The following is a 17,700-nucleotide window of genomic DNA, read 5'->3' as shown; positions in this document are numbered from 1 at the left end:
TCTTCTATTGAATAAATCACAGTATAGCCTGTAAGTAGAACATTAACCATAAAAAAACTTGGTTGAAAAGCATAATGTGAAGAGGTATATACCAATACTAATTTACACAATTAGAACACAAATGCTGATTTATAAAACGTGGATAGTATATAACATAACTTTCCATATCTTTCATGCAAGTACTTGGACTTTAAAATGAAGAAAATAAAAACGGGGTTTAAGCATAATCTAGTCATGCCACATTACTAAATCACAACTTTCACTGTCAGGCTGGCTGTCCTGTTACCTAAATATAAAATACTTAAAAGTTCCTGGATGAACCTGACATACATGTTCTTACGCTGCTATGAAACTCTGGAAAGCCATGCTTATTCTAAAACAGGATGAACTTAAGATGTGATGCCTTGAATTGCCTTCCTCATGAAAGGGCCTTACAAAAGGTTTCACACATAGCAAATTGGTTCTCCACGTGGTAGATATAGCACCCCCAAAACCCAAGACAAAGGGACTAATGGTTGAGGCATTTGGAGTCTAGAATATTCTGCTTGGCCCTACAGGTAAAGAAAAGCCTAACATGGAAGCTGCATCAAAATGAGCTTCCATTTCAGCTTTCACTAACAAGATGGCCAAGGTCTTGCAAGAAGTTAACATGCTTGGACTTCCGGAGTAGATGTATTTGTTCAACTGAGTCCCAGGTGGAAGTCCAAGTTGGTAAATACAGCCTGTCACACTTGCCTTTCATCAGGCTGTCCTGTGTTTGAAGGTCCACATTTTATACTGTGGGGAATCTAGGGTCTGGTGTTACCATCTTTAAAGATGGCTATAAATACCACTAACTTTTCATTATACTTTGAAGTTCTGGGATACATGTGCAGAATGTGCAGGTTTGTTACATAGGTATACATGTGCCATGGTGGTTTGCTGCACCTATCAACCCATCTATATTAGGTATTTCTCCTAATGCTATCCCTCCCCTTGCCCCCGACCCCCTGGCAGGCCCTGGTGTGTGATGTTCCTCCCCCTGTGCCCATATGTTCTCATTGTTCAACTCCCACTTATGAGTGAGAACATAGTGGTTTTCTGTTCCTGTGTTAGAGAATGGTTTCTAGCTTTATCCATGTCCCTGCAAAGGACATGAACTCTTTTATGGCTGTACAACATTCCATGGTATGTGCCACATTTTCTTAATCCAGTCTATCATTGACAGACATTTGTGTTGGTTCCAAGTCTTTGCTATTGTGAATAGTGCCACAGTAAACATACATGTGCATGTGCCTTTATAGTAGAATGATGTATAATCCTTTGGGTATATACCCAGTAATGGGATTGCTGGGTCAAATGGAAATACCACCAACTTTCTTGACTGCCTTCAGTGACTAGAAGAGCCATTTAGGGATAGGACTACTTGAATTGGCTTCTTGCCATAAATAGGCACTTACATCTACTTTTCTTCCAAACCCTTTTTTAGGACCCCTTTCTAGCCTGTTAATGCTCTGCATAGAATGGAATCTAGTGAGAGGTTGATGTCTTTAAGTATTGCATTGATATCCTTGATGTGCTGATTTACAGGAGAAAACTGCAGCTCAAGCCACCAAACTCCAAATTCCCTTCTAGAGTTGGAATGTTGGCAATGTATCCTGCCTCTAAGGAGTTTGAAGCTTTCAGAACAGGAAGGTTGGCTATAGGAGGGACTTGCCATTGGAGGATAGGCTTGACTTCTCAAGGGTAAGACCTTTTAGGTTTGCTATAGAAAGATAACAATGCCCTAGAAACTTGGTCTTTAGTGACAAGTAGACCCAGAGATAAACAACTCGAAGTCCCAGATAGCTATTAAATCTAGTTGAGCTCCACAATGTGGGGAGAACAGACTTAAACTACTCTCCCCCCACCTCTCCCCACCTTGGAGATTAAAAGGAATAACATGCCCTCCAGATTTGCTTGGGTGCTCTCAAGTGGTCCGTTCCCATTATAAGATAGAATGCTGCTACAGTCACCCAGCTTCATGGCTCCATGGATGTGACCAAGCCTTTGCCTGGTAGCTCGTCTTTTAATACCCTATCATCAGTACTCAGATTCTGTAAGGGACACAGTAGCATCCCAGGGACTGCTTTTCTGTTGCAGATGGTATAATCTTGCTCAGAACCTTAGAGATCTGTGCTGCAAGTCTATTATTGGGGCTTACCAAAGACCAAAAAAAAGTATGCTTATCTGCCCTTGATACCTCTGACTTGTTAATATGGCCTGAGTTTGTAATACAGCATGGACCTTACTAGAGTACTCTTTCTTTGGGCCTCACTTGAAACTGATTTTCAAGGACCCAAGAAATCCATTAAAGCAACATTCCTGCCAGGTATGGTGGCTCACGCCTGTAATACAAGCACTTTGGGAGCCCGAGATGGGTGGATCACTTGGTCAGGAGTTCTAGACCAGCCTGGTCAACATGGCGAAACCCTGTCTCTACTGAAAATGCAAAAATTAGCCAGGCATGGTGGCAGGCGCCTGTAATCCCAGTTACTCAGGAAGGTGAGTCATGAGAACTGCTTGAACCCAGGATAGGGTGGTGGGGGGGAGGTTGCAGTGAGCTGAGATCATGCCACTGCACTCTAGCCTGGGCAACAGAGTGAAACTCAGTCTGGAAAAAATTTCCTGAGGCTGGTACATGCAATCTTACACTCACAAAAAAGTGGAAGAAAAAAAGCCAAGAATAGTATATGCTGTCTCCCAAGTCAACATGCTTTTTCTTTTAGTGGTAGTCAATTATGCCTTAGAAGGGGATGTTTTCTTATGCCCCAGACCAGACCTCCCATTTGGGAGACTACCGCAATGAAGGTAAATTACGACAAAGAAGGTAATTCATGCATGCATAGATTTTAACTTAGACTTTCAGAAAACTAGCCACTGTTACTCAGTGGGTCCAATTAGCATGATGCCACTGAGATAGACCACAGTGGTGTTCAGAACGTCAAGATGATTTGTGTCCTCCCAGACTATAACAGCAAAAAAAGATATTGCCTAGTGGCAAAATGAAAGTTTCGGTAGTCCTTACTGATAGTTCTCAAACGTTTTCCTTATAGCTACATAGTAGTCTCAGAGCAATGTCAATACGTTCCAATAAAAAAGCGTCTGGCACAGCAGCTGTAATTAGGGCTACTGAGTGGAGTTGGAGATGGTCCATTGTCAGTCCCATCTATCTTAGGGATTAGACCAGTGAAGTGTCAGCTACAACCACCAACCACCACCCCTGGATCTTTTAAGTGTTTGGTACTAATTTCTGCAATCCCTCCAAGGCAGCTGTATTGCCTTTGATATACAGTTGGAGATTGGAGTAAACATTAGAGAGGGCCAAGTTAGAATCACCTGAAACTGCATCATCCTACTCTACCCAAGCCAATGAGCCAATGTGACCTAACAAATTGCTAAGTATATCAAACTTATTCCCAGAACTAGAGGGAAAACCACAGGATGGATTCCCTGAACCACCGGATTCACTGTGGCATGAACTTCAACCAGGACTCCACTTATCACCTGGTCTCAGGAACCTGATTCTAGCATTACACTCGCAATAGCATGGTGGGTTTTCTGATAGATATTGCTTTAGGATCCATATATCCAGCAGACCTCAAATCTGAGTTCCTAACCTAGTATAATTACTCTAAAATGATTTTCTGCCAAAGGATGGGGGAAATACTCCTGGTATTACAGGCTCTTTCTCAAGGAAATCCATTCCCCTTCAATAAGACAACTGGCTCAGATCTGGAAACTTCAGATATTGTGTTCATTGCAATTACATCAGGCTTTTCAGTCAGTCCTTGTATCTCTTCTAGTTGTATAAGTTAAGAAATCCTAACTAGCTGCCCATCTATCTCAACCCTAGAACAGGATGATATGTTAGCCAATGCCAGAGGTCTCTGAAGGTCAAGTTACCCTGATGGCCATACAGACCCTTGATGCCTCTTATAGTAACTAGTAAGATATAAGATGAAGGGCTACCAGTTGACCCTGCATATACATTCCTTCCTGATCGGCTATGGGAACCTAATCTCATGAGTATCTCCTAGTGTCAAATCTGGCCTGTAAAGGACAGTTTTTCAATGTTGCTGCCCTCTTGAATGCATTATTCATTACTTTTGTCCCCTAGAAGGGCCCAGAAGATAATTTCCTTATGTATCACATCCTCTGGTATTAAGAAAAAATCTACTGTAACATCCTCCCTGCACCTTCTGACCCCTTCAGTACTCTATTGGATCAGCTCAAACATCTCTCCCTTATTAAGGGTCATTATGATTTCCAAGCTTCAAAGAAGCTTTTCCAGCAGTGTCTGGCTAAGCTCATCTCCAGGTGTCCTAGCCAGGAAATTAGATCCTGGGTCCCTGGGGAGGTGCTAAACACTTAACCTCATGATCAAACACCTTCAAGATACACGGCCGTGCATGTTCTCACAGGTGACACAGTATGTGTTTACCAAGCATTGCAACCCTTTCAGTGTGGAAGCTTTTTCCCAGGAAAGATAATTTCTGACTTGGGGTATCTGAGGTCAGTTATATTATGGAGATAAGTGGAAAGGCAGGGTTGATTTGTTTTTTTGAGGAAGGAATATAACATCTTCTGACACATCTGCCTGAGATATAATCTTGTCATTGTCTTTAGGCAATAGGAAGCTGTCTCTTGTTTGGGTTTTTCTTTTTAAACATAGGGAAGAGGGACCACTTCTCCAAACCCAGAAGGTTTAGGGGGAATCTGAGAATTCAAGGCACTCAAATGTTTACCCAACTGTACCTGTCCTGAGTCTCAGGGTCTCATTTTCTCCCTATCGAGATGATAGAATCTCCTAATGTCAAATATGCAGTCTGAATATGCAGCCTTGACAAGTCTCTCATGCTAGATACGACGTCTTTTGTATTTCTGCCATCTTTACAGTCAAGTCTTCAGCCTGATATTTCAGTCTGATCTGTCACTTAGCCATGGGCAATGAAAGTCTCCTTAAAGTGGCTGAGAATTTCTAGCTTTCATTGCAGGTCCTAAGCTGGTAGTTGGCTAACCTGAGCCTGCTGTTCTTTCAAGGTTTCTAAGTCAGTTTAAGAAGTCAAGCTCTTCTATGCTTTTCATTGCTCCATATCATTCAGATGCTAGAGCCACTGTGTTATCCAGTGCTTCCCTTTATACCTATACCTCAATCCAGAAAGAGTGAGAGTCTAGGAAGTAGTAATACAAGGTCTTGCTTCTGGGATCTTTGAGAAATGTAAGAGATGTCTCTATTTCATGTGAAGAATGAACATCTGTGTATTTATCCATCAACTCCCACTCCTCACTGGTAGAGATGCCCTGAGGGTATTAAGACTCCTCAATTCCAGGCTGTGAGTGTGTATGTGCTGATCTGATCTCTGGCTTCAGAGGACACTGAAGTAGAAAGCACAGACATAGCTTACTGAGGCCAGACACTGTCAGCATGAGTCTACACCTCTATACACCTGTCCAAAGCATCTGCTGCTGGAACTGGCAGTGAGTAAGGGGGATGGGACTTGGTCAGACTGAAACGTGCCTGTAACAGTCAGGGAAAGAAGTAACAATGCAACTGGCTCAATATTGCCAAGTCCCTCCCTGAAACACTAATCCGTGCCTCTGACACTTGATTCCAGAAGAAGGAAAAAATGATCTGCCAGTTCCCCTCTCCCATAAATCGGACACTAACTCCATGAAAAATTGCCTTTCCTATACATCCCACTTACACAGACATGGGCACTGAGCAGGGATCTGGAGAATCCTATGCCCTAGTCTGAATTAGGGAAACCCAGGGCAGGAGTTGAGACACCAGCATAAGTACAATGCAACCTGCTACTCAGAAAGGGATCTGAAATGTCACAGGTGTCAGATACATGCTGTGTGTATGTGTGTACATTAAGGGGCAAACATAAGAATATTGAAGACTTGAACAAAAACAGGCATGATCTAGGAGATGCACACGGATCACTGAGCCCAATAACTTAGCCTATCTAGCTTCAAGTATACATAGAACACAAAATGACCAGAAACTAGTCTCAAAGCCTGAAGCTTTACGACCATTGCCATCATCCTGTCTGGGTCTGGTTTTCCCAGAAGTCAGCCTGAGGAAAAATAAGAATGCAGGGGGCTTATTTGGGAGGTGATCCCTGGGTGTAGCCGTGAGTGGAGTGAGACAAGAGCCAGTAAAGGGAATATGATTTAGCCAGTTATTGCAGGGGCTATCTGGGTCTCTGAGATTTGCTCCCACTGTGGACCTCTGAGGAGCACTGGAGAATGTGCTTCAGGTGTGCATCTGCAGGATGGGAGACTACACCAGGTATCTTCCATCCCCTATTGATTGAGGGTTATCCCTAGGAGTTGGAATTCCCCCACTCTGAACTACCTTGCACACTGGTTGAATGAGTCCTTGGGTTCCAGAAGAAGCCCTTGCAGAATAAAACAAGTGGTGGACCCTTGTGGGTATGATGCTGTGAGCATGCAGACTGTCAACAGCCATACTAAAACCGGAGGCATGCTGGGGGGGATAGAGGTGAGACACCAAACCAGTGAGTTACACTTATCTCCTTTGACCAAGATATAACTTATTGTTATCTAACCTCAACCCACGTGTTTAGAATTTAGAAAACACTGATTAAGTTCTAAGATCAAATCATGCAAATGAGAAGATACTAAACTAATGCCATCGGTCAAAACTCAAGACACAGAAGATAAAACTTAAGATGCTAATAGTTGGTCTAGATTTCCTCTTATGTGAGTGAGCAAATCTTCTACCTTTTTGGATTCTATGTGATACAAAACTTAAGATAACAGAACCCCGTGAAATCGATAAGGAGTTGACAACATTTTCTGGAAAGTCCAAGAAGATACACCTAGTAAGATTAGTGTGGCAGGCTCTGGTACCCACCCCTTTTCCTTGCACCATACCCCATCCGTAAGTACAGGCTGACCTCCAGCTGCCAGTGTCATACCTCTATCTGAGGACTCTTCCCCAAAGCCATAGAAAATAGTTTCGCCTTCAGATAGGGCAGGCTGACTTACTGGAATGAACACATCTCTGGAGCAGACTTTAACCAGAATCTGTCTAGAATTAGTAGGTAAATACCCCAGCACCTTCACCCCTTAGATGGACTAAATCCAGAATTTCCCCTTGAGATCAAGCTTCAGCCACTGCCAGTGGTGAGTGGCTCACAGTATCCTGTTAGTGGCTGCTGCCTCCTCTTCCTGTCTCGCCTCACCACATTGACTCCTGGTGTTTCCCAAATCCACTTGCATTCAGGTTGTTAGGATCTGCTTTTATGGAAACTCAAGCCAAAATAAAAAAGATGCCCCAAGGAAACAATACTCATACTTAGGAAATATAACTAGAGGTATAGAATGAGAATGTCATAAGTTGCTTTATGCCAGTAACTTTGAAAACATAGATGAAATGAATATACCTCTAGAAAAACAATTTACCAAAAGGAAATCAAGAAATGACTCATCTGAGGAGATCTATAACTAGAAGAGAAACTAAAGCAAGCCCAGATCATTGCATAATTAAGATTTTTCAATTAACCCCAATCATACAAAGTCTTCCAAAGAAAATACCGTCTCAACTTAGTTTCATAAACAAGATCATCTGTGCTTCAAAAGGACAGCACAGGAGAATTTTTGGCCTGGTATTTATAAACATAGGATGCAAAAAAACCTAAAATACTAAAGGCACTCTGATCTTTTATATAAAAAGACATAAATGGAAAACCAAACGTTGTATGTTCTCATAGTAGGAGCCAAATTGAGAAATTGAGGCTGCAAAGGCACAAAAATGATATTTGGACTTTGGAGACTCCAGAAGGATGAGAAGGATTGAGGGATGAGACTACACTGAGTACAGTGTACACTGCACAGGTGACAGGTGCACCAAAATCTCAAATTACCACTACTTATCCATGTAACCAAAAACCTCTTATCCAAAAACTATTGAAATAAATGTGGTATATACAACATAAGGAAATTCTGACACATGATACAACATACATGAAACTTGAAGATGTGCTAAGTGAAACAAGACAGTTACAAAAGGACAAATAACATATGGTTCCAATTATAGGAGGCATCTAGAATAGTCAAATTTATAAAAATAGAAAATAGAATGGAGATTGCCAGGGGGTGGGCATAGGAAAAACAGCATTATTTAATAGGTGTGACATTTCAGTCTGAGTAGACAAAGCTCTGGCTGCACAACTATGTAAATGTACTCGGCGCCACTGAACTATACATTTACAGATGGTTAGAATGTTAAACTTTATATAGTTTACCACTCTATAACATATCGGATTAAAAAATAAAGACTGGCTGGGCACGGTGGCTCACGCCTGTTAATCCCAGCACTTTAGGAGGCCGAGGCGGGAGGATCACCTGAGATCGGGAGTTCAAGACTAGCCTGACCAACGTGACAAAATGCTGTCTCTGCTAAAAATACAAAAAATTAGCTGGGCCTGGTGGTGCACACCTGTAATCCCAGTTACTTGGGAGGCTGAGGCAGGAGAATTTCTTGAACCCAGGAGGCAGAGTTTGTAGTAAGCCGAGATCATACCATTGCAGTCCAGCTTAGGCAATAGACTGTTTCAATAAAAAAGTTATGAAACCAGCTTTCTTCCAGACATTTAAATTTGAAGTTTATATCAGTCTAATTGGGAAACTTTCACCCAAAATATCCACAATTGTTCCTAATAAAGAGAACTGAGGGTTTATGGGGCTGGTGGAAGACCAAAGAGCCTAGACAGGATAGTTAAGCAACCTAGAGGTTAAAGGGGTACATGTGATTCTGTTTTATGATCCCATCTAGACAGGTAGCTTAAAACAGCCAAAACAAGAGAAAACAGATCATTGTTTCCAGTGGTGGGAAACTTCCTCAGGTGATAAAGGTTCTATATCTTTCCTGGCGATGTGGTTATGTAGGTATAAACACAAACTTACTGAATTGTATATTCAAAGCATTTCTCAGTGAAGACAATTCTTAAAAGTAACATTTTAGTTGAATAAATAAAAGGCAGCAGCACTGTGGCTGCCAATTCCTTTCATCGAAGTCCAACAACTTACTCCTGCTTACCTCATGAATTTCAATTGTTTTCTTTGAACATGTTACAGATCTATGTATTTGTGGGGTTCTTCTGCATGCCTAATTTTACATTGAGCTATAATTCTGTGACTTGTTCCAGGCACTCGTGAGATTTATCCGTGCATGTTGCCATAGTCTACTTTTCATTACTAAATCTAATGAATGGATAAGTTCATATGCTTTCCTATTGGTGAATATTTGTTTAGCTTCAGATTTTTTGAGCAGTATTGCCTTGAACATTCTTGAACATTTCCTGTACAGGTATACAATATTCCTCTGGGATACATAATGGGGAGTGATGAGTTTCAGAGTAAGGCACATCTTTAACATTATCATCATTACCATGATGGTAAATATTCTTGATTTACAGCACCAAACTATATTCTCAGTTTGAATATATTTTCCTTGGTTCCCCATCCTTGTCAACTCTTGGTACTGGTAACTTATCAGACAAAAGTATAATGGCATAACTTTGTTTCTTCCCTTGATTACATACATATAGACAAATGTTTCACCTCACTAGAATTTTCTGGTTCTATTCATGGTATCTCTAACCATTTTGTTTACTTACAGCTTATATTCTGGGTACTAATCCAGAATATATTGTCATAGACCCTTATCCAATTGTGCTTCATTTCATGTCCTTTATGTCCTTTGAGCAGTTAAAATTTTTCTTTCATGAATAAGAACTTTCATATTGAAGTCATAAGGATAGTCTACATTTTCTTCAAATAAAGTTCTGCCTTATATTTAAGGATTTCTCACCACTCACCAATTACAGATGAATTAAATATCCAATTCTATTGTCCTTATGGATAAATAACCTATTGAATAATCCATCTCTTCCCTGGTAGCCAGTAATATAGCTGTCAATACTAAGTTTTTTGTATGCATGGGTTTGTGTCTAAACACTATTGGTCTATTTGCCCATCTCTGCCCAATGCCGCACTTCTGTACCTTTACAGAATTACTAGATTGTATAATCAGACGGATCTGCTAGTTGGTAAACTTTCAACATTGAGCCCTTGACCCTCCCTGATTGTAACAACTCTTACCCAACAGGCAAATGAAAAGCCTCTAAAACTGCTCCCTCCAGCCAAAGTAGTCAAAAACAATATCACATCCTAGGAGAGTGGCAAAGATTAATGTAACTTATTAAGGGGACTGGTAGCGACATCTATCATATCTCCATTTAATTCACCAGTCTGGCTGTAAAAACCCAGATGAGCCCACAAGGAGTTTGCTAGTTCTACTAGGGAGTTCACTAGGTCTACTGAGGGGTTGCCCCAACCATGGCTCCTGTGATAGTTATCTTTGCTAAAATAGACTAACTTAGCCCCAGATACATGGTATGTAGTCATACCGTGGTAAACGTCTTTATCAGAAAAGAGAATCAGAAGTGAGTTGCATTCACATGGAATAGATAATACTATATGCTTATGATTTTGCCCCAGAGCTGTCTGTATATACAGAAGGACATGTTGATCTACTCGACCGATGATATAATTGGACTGGATGAGCAGGAAGGGGGCTAACACAATGGAGGCCTTGGTAAGGTGCTGTGCCTCATATGAGAAACAGTTCAAATATCTAGAAGCCTGCCACACTAGTAAAAGTTCTTACAAGTCCAACAGTCAAGGATATGCTGGGATATTCCATACAAAGTTAGATGAATTATTGCATCTTACATCTCCCGCCAAGAAGAAGGAAGCACAACAGCTGGTGGGGCTCTTCAGGTTTGGAGACGGCACATTCCACCCCTAAGACCACTGCTTTGACCCATTTACTGATTGACAAGGCTGAAAGCTCCAGGACCCAAAGCAAAATCAGGCCCTTCAGCAAGTCCAGTCTATGCTGCTTCAGCCATACAACCTAGAGCAGACCCTATAACATGGCTGAGCAAACTCCTGTCTGAAAGCAATAAATTTCATGGTATGCAGGCTGTATGGTCTGTAAAAACACTCAGCTCTGCTACTGTAGTGCAAAAGCCAGCCACAGACTATTCTAGAAGAACCAGGTCAACAGTGGTTCTATATAAGACCAGAAGGTTTTATAGTCTTAGCTCTTACATTGGTCTGTGATCCATTTCAAATTAACCTTTCTGTGTAGACTGAGGTATGAGGAAAGATTTTTTCCATATTCATATCGAATGGTTTTAGTCCCATTTATTAGAGATTCATTCTTCATTGGATTATGTGGGTTATTTTGAAGTCTGATCATAACTACAAATGTTCTCCTTTTTTAAACATTAGCATTACTTTCAACTTACTAGGATGATACTAAAGTGGCAGTAATATCACTTTTCTAAGTTAAGTGCTTTTAATGACTCATTAAACTTTTTGTAAGCCTCTGGAGATTTCCTGAATCACTTATGATTTTAAAATCATGGGAGAGGTTCCAAGATGGCCAAATAGTAACAGCTCCACTCTACGGCTCCCAGTGTGAGTGACACAGAAGATGGGTGATTTCTGTATTTCCAACTGAAGTGTACCAGGTTCATCTCACTGGGGCTTGTCAGTGGGTGCAGCCCATGGAGCAGGGTGGGGCATTGCCTCACCCGGGAAGCATAAGGGGTCAGGGAATTCCCTTTCCTAGCCAAGGGAAGCTGTGACAGATGGTACCTGGAAAATCAGGACATTCCCCCACTAATACTGCACTTTTCCAATGGCCTTAGCAAATGGCACACCAGGAGACTATATCCTGTGCCTGGTACCAGAGGGTCCCATGCTCACAGAGCCTTGCTCTCACTGCTAGCCCAGCAGTCAGATGGAACTGCAAGCTGGCAGCAAGGCTGGGGAGGGACCTCTGCTATTGCTGAGGCTTGAGTAGGTAAAGCAGCTGGGAGTCTTGAACTGGGTGAAGCCCACCATAGCTCAAGGAGGCCTGCCTGTCTCTGTAGACTCCACCCCTAGGGGCAGGGCATAGCTGAACAAAAGGCAGCAGAAACTTCTGCAGCCTTAAACGTCCCTGTCTGATAGCTTTGAAGAGAGTAGTGGTTCTCCCAGCATGGAGTTTGAGATCTGAGAACGGACAGACTGCCTCTTCAAGTGGGCCCCTGACCCCTGAGTAGCCTAATTGGGAGACACCTCCCAGTAGGGGCCAACTGACACCTCATACAGTCAAGTTGCCCCTCTGAGATGAAGCTTCCAGAGGGAGGATCAGGCAGCAACATCTGCCATTCTGCAATATTTGCCTCTGCTGGTGATACCCAGGCAAACAGGGCCTGGAGTAGACCTCCAGCAAACTCTAACAGACCTGCAGCTTGAGGGTCCTGACTGTTAAAAGGAAAACTAATAAACAGTAAAGGACATCGACACCAAAACCCCATCTGTACGTCACCATCAAAGACCAAAGGTAGATAAAACCACAAAGATGGGGAAGAAACCAGAGCAGAAAAGCTGAAAATTCTAAAAATCAGAGTGCCCCTTCTCCAAAGGAACGCAGCTCCTTGCCAGCAACAGAGCAAATCTGGATGGAGAATGACTTTGATGAGTTGAGAGAAGAAAACTTTCAGATGGTCAGTAATAACAAACTTCTCACAGCTAAAGAAGGATATTTGAACCCATTGCAAAGAAGCTAAAAACCTTGAAAAAAGATCAGATGAATGGCTAACTAGAATAAACAGTGTAGAGAAGTCCTTAAATGACCTAATGGAGCTGAAACCCATGTTACAAGAACTACGTGACACATGCACAAGCTTCAGTAGCTGATTTGATCAAGTGGAAGAAAGGGAATCAGTGATTGAAGTGATTGAACCAATGAATGAAATGAAGTGAGAAGTTTAGAGAAAAAGTAAAGAAATGAACAAAGTCCCCAAGAAATATGGGACTAGGTGAAAAGACCAAATCTGTCTGACTAGTGTACCTGAAAGTGATGGGGGAGAATGGAACCAAGTTGGAAAATACTCTTCAGGATATTATCCAGGAGAACTTTCCCAACCTAGCAAGGCAGGCCAATATTCAAATTCGGTAAATGCAGGGAACGCCACAAAGATACTCCTCAAGAAGAGCAACTCCAAGACACATAATTGTCAGATTCACCAAAGTTGAAATGAAGGAAAAAATGTTAAGGGCAGCCAGAGAGAAAGGTCGGATTACCCACAAAGGGAAGCCCATCAGATTAACAGTAGTGCTCTCAGCAGAAACTCTACAAGCCAGAAGAGAGTGGGAGCCAATTCTCAACATTCTTAAGAATTTTCAATCCAGAATTTCATATCCAGCCAAACTAAGCTTCATAAGTGAAGGAGAAATAAAATCCTTTAGAGGCAAATGCTGAGATTTTTTTCACCACCAGGCCTGCCTTACAAGAGCTCCTGAAGGAAGCATTAAACATGGAAAGGAACAACCGATACCAGTAACTGCAAAAACATGCCAAATTGTAAAGACCGTCAATGCTAGGAAGAAACTGCATCAACTAACGAGCAAAATAACCAGCTAACATCATGATGACAGGATCAAATTCACACATAACAATATTAACCTTAAATGTACATGGGCTAAATGCTCCAATTAAAAGACACAGATTGGCAAACGGGATAGAGTCAAGACCCATCAGTGTGCTGTATTTAGGAGACCCATCTCATGTGCAGAGATGCACAGAGGCTCAAAGGGATGGAAGAAGATCTACCAAGCAAATGGAAAAAAAAAACAGACGTTGCAATCCTAGTCTCTGATAAAACAGACTTTAAACCAACAAAGATCAAAAGAGACAAGGGCATTACATAATGGTAAAGGGATCAATGCAATAAGAAGAGCTAACTATCCTAAATAGATATGTACCAAATACAGGAGCACCCAGATTCATAAAGCAAGTCCTTAGAGATTTACAAAGAGACTTAGACTTCCACACAATAATGGAGACTTGAATACCCCACTGTCAACATTAGACAGATCAATGAGACAAAGTTAACAAGGATATCCAGGAACTGAACTCGGCTCTGAACCAAGCAGACCTAATAGACATCTACAGAACTCTCCATCCCAAATCAACAAGAATATACATTCTTCTCAGCACCACATCACACTTATTCCAAAACTCATCGCATAGTTGGAAGTAAAGCATTCCTCAGCAAATGGAAAAGAACAAATTATAACCGTCTCTCAGACCATAGTGCAATCAAACTAGAACTCAGGATTAAGAAACTTGCTCAAAACTGCTCATCTACATGGAAACTGAACAACCTGCTCCTGAATGACTACTTGGGTACATAATGAAATGAAGGCAGAAACAAAGATGTTCTTTGAAACCAATAAGAAAAAAGACACAATATACCAGAATCTTAAAGCAGTGTGTAGTGTGGGCATTTAGTGCTATAAATTTCCCAAGAGAAAGCAGGAAATATCTAAAATTGATACCCTAACATCACAATTAACAGAACTAGAGAAGCAAGAGCAAACACATTCAAAAGCTAGCAAAAGGCAAGAAATAAGAGCAGAACTGAAGGAGATAGAGACAGAAAAAACCCTTCAAAAAATCAATGAATCCAGGAGGTAGATTTTTGAAAAGATCAACAAAATTGATAGACCGCTAGCAAGACTAATAAGAAAAGAATAATCAAATAGATGCAATAAAAAATAAGGGGGATATCGCCACCAATCCCCCAGAAATACAACCTACCATCAGAATATTATAAGCACTTCTATGCAAATAAACTAATAAATCTAGAAGAAATGGATAAATTCGTGGACACATACACCCTCCCAAGACTAAACCAGGAAGTAGTTGAATCCCTGAATAGACCAATAACAGGTTCTAAAATTGAGGCAATAGTAGCCTACCAAAAAAAGTCCAGGACCAGATGGATTCACAGTCGAATTCTACCACAGGCACAAAGAGGAGCTGGTACCATTCCTTCTGAAACTATTCCAATAAATAGAAAAAGAGGGAATCCTCCCTAGTTTCACCTTCATGAGGCCAACATCCTGATACCAAAGCCTGGCAGAGACATAACAAAAAAAAAATTTTAGACCAATATCCCTGATGAACATCGATGCAAAAATTCTCAATAAAATACTGGCAAACCCAATCCAGCAGCACATCAAAAAGCTTATCCACCACGATCAAGCTGACTTCATCCCTGGGATGTGAGGGTGGTTCAACACATGCAAATCAATAAATGTAATGCAGCATATAAACATAACCAAAGACAAAAGCCACATGATTATCTCAATAGATGCAGAAAAGGCCTTTGACAAAATTCAACAGCCCTTCATGCTAAAAACTCTCAATAAACTAGGTATTGATGGGATGTATCTCTATATAGCTATTTATGACAAACCCACAGCCAATATACTGAATTGGCAAAAACTAGAAGCCTTTGAAAACTGGCACACAAGACAGGGATGCCTTCTCTCACCACTCCTATTCAACATAGTATTGGAAGTTCTGGCCAGGGCAATCAGGCAGGAGAAAGAAATAAAGGGTATTCAATTAGGAAAAGAAGTCAAATTGTCCCTGTTTGCAGATGACATGATTGTATATTTAGATAAACCCTATCATCTCAGCCCAAAATCTCCTTAAGCTGATAAGCAACTTCAGCAAAGTCTCAGGATACAAAATCAATGTGTAAAAATCACAAGCATTCCTATACACCAATAACAGAGAGCCAAATCATGAGTGAACTCCCATTCACAATTGCTTCAAAGATAATAAAATACCTAGGAATCCAACTTACAAGGGATGTGAAGGACCTCTTCAAGGAGAACTACAAACCACTGCTCAACAAAATAAAAGAGGACACAAATGGAAGAACATTCCATGCTCATGGATAGGAAGAATCAATATCATGAAAATGGCCATACTGCCCAAGATAGTTTATAGATTCATATGCCATCCCATCAAGCTACCAATGACTTTCTTCACAGAATTTGAAAATAAAGTTCACGTGGAACCAAAAAGCCTGCATTGTCAAGACAGTCCTAAGCCAGAACAAAGCTGGAGGCATCACGCTATAGTTGACTTCAAGCTATACTACAAGGCTACAGTAACCAAAACAGCATGGTACTGGTACCAAAACAGATATAGACAAGTGGAACAGAACAGAGCCCTTGGAAATAATACCACACATCTACAACCATCTGATCTTTGACAAGCCTGACAAAAACAAGAAATGGGAAAATGATTCCCTATTTAATAAATGGTGCTGGGAAAACTGGCTAGCCATAAATAGAAAGCTGAAACTGGATCCTTTTCTTACACCTTATACAAAAATTAATTCAAGATGGATTAAAGACTTAAATGTTAGACCTAAAATCAAAATCCCTAGAAGAAAACCTAGGTAATACCATTCAGGCCATAGGCATGGGCAAGGACTTCATGACTTAAACACCAAAAGCAATGGCAACAAAAGCCAAAATTGACAAATGGGATCTAATTAAGCTAAAGAGTTTCTGCACAGCAAAAGAAACTACCATCAGAGTGAACAGGCAACCTACAGAGTGGGAGAAAATTTTTACAATCTACACATCTGACACAGGGCAAATATCCAGAACCTACAAAGAACTTAAATTTACAAGAAAAAATCAACCCCATCAAAAAGTGGGTAAAGGATATGAACAGACACTTCTCAAAAGAAGACATTTATGCAGTCAACAGACACATGAAAAATTGCTCATCACTGGCCATCAGAGAAATGCAAATCAAAACTACAATGAGATACCGTCTCACACCAGTTAGAATGGCAATCATGTTTAAAAAGTCAAACAACCGGTGCTGGGGAGGATATGGAGAAATAGGAACACTTTTACACTGTTGGTGGGACTGCAAACTAGTTCAACCATTGTGGAAGACAGTGTGATGACTCAAGGATCTATAATTAGAAATACCATTTGACCCAGCCATTCCATTACTGGACACTTACCCAAAGGATTATAAATCATGCTACTATAAGGACACATGCACATATATGTTTATTGCAGTGCTATTCACAATAGCAAAGACTTGGAACCAACCCAAATGTCTATCAATGATAGACTGGATTAAGAAAATGTGGCACATATACACCATGGGATACTATGCAGCCATAAAAAAGGATGAGTTCATGTCCTTTGTAGGGACATGGATGAAGTTAGAAACCATCATTCTGAGCAAACTATTGCAAGGACAGAAAACCAAGCACCACATGTTCTCACTCATAGGTGGGAATTGAACAATGAGATCACTTAGATCACACACCGGAGCCTGTCGTGGCGTGGGGGGAGGGGTGAGGGGGCTAGCATTAGGAAATATAACTAATGCAAATGATGAGTTAATGGGTGCAGCACACCAACTTGGCACATGTATACGTATGTAACAAGCCTGTACGTTGTGCACATGTACCCTAGAATTTAAGGTATAATTTTTTAAAAAGTTATTTGAATTTTCAAGTTAAAATATTCTAGAACTTGATACAGGAAAACATTTACAAATGCTTTTTTGAGATCTGAGAGAACCTGGCTTTTCTCTAACACATTAATGCAGAGTTTTGATTCCCATTCCCCATATTGATCCTTGCATTTGAGACAAATCCTACTTCGTCTCTTAAGCTGCTGTATTTGACTTTATCTTTAGGTCTACAGATGCAAGGAGACTAAAGAAAACTGAGCAAATATATAAGTAGAGCT

This window comes from Macaca thibetana, chromosome 4 (assembly GCF_024542745.1).
Source record: "Macaca thibetana thibetana isolate TM-01 chromosome 4, ASM2454274v1, whole genome shotgun sequence".
In the NCBI taxonomy this organism is placed as follows: Eukaryota; Metazoa; Chordata; class Mammalia; order Primates; family Cercopithecidae; genus Macaca; species Macaca thibetana.
The sequence above is the reverse complement of the archived record's forward strand: the minus strand, read 5'-3'. Positions refer to the sequence as shown.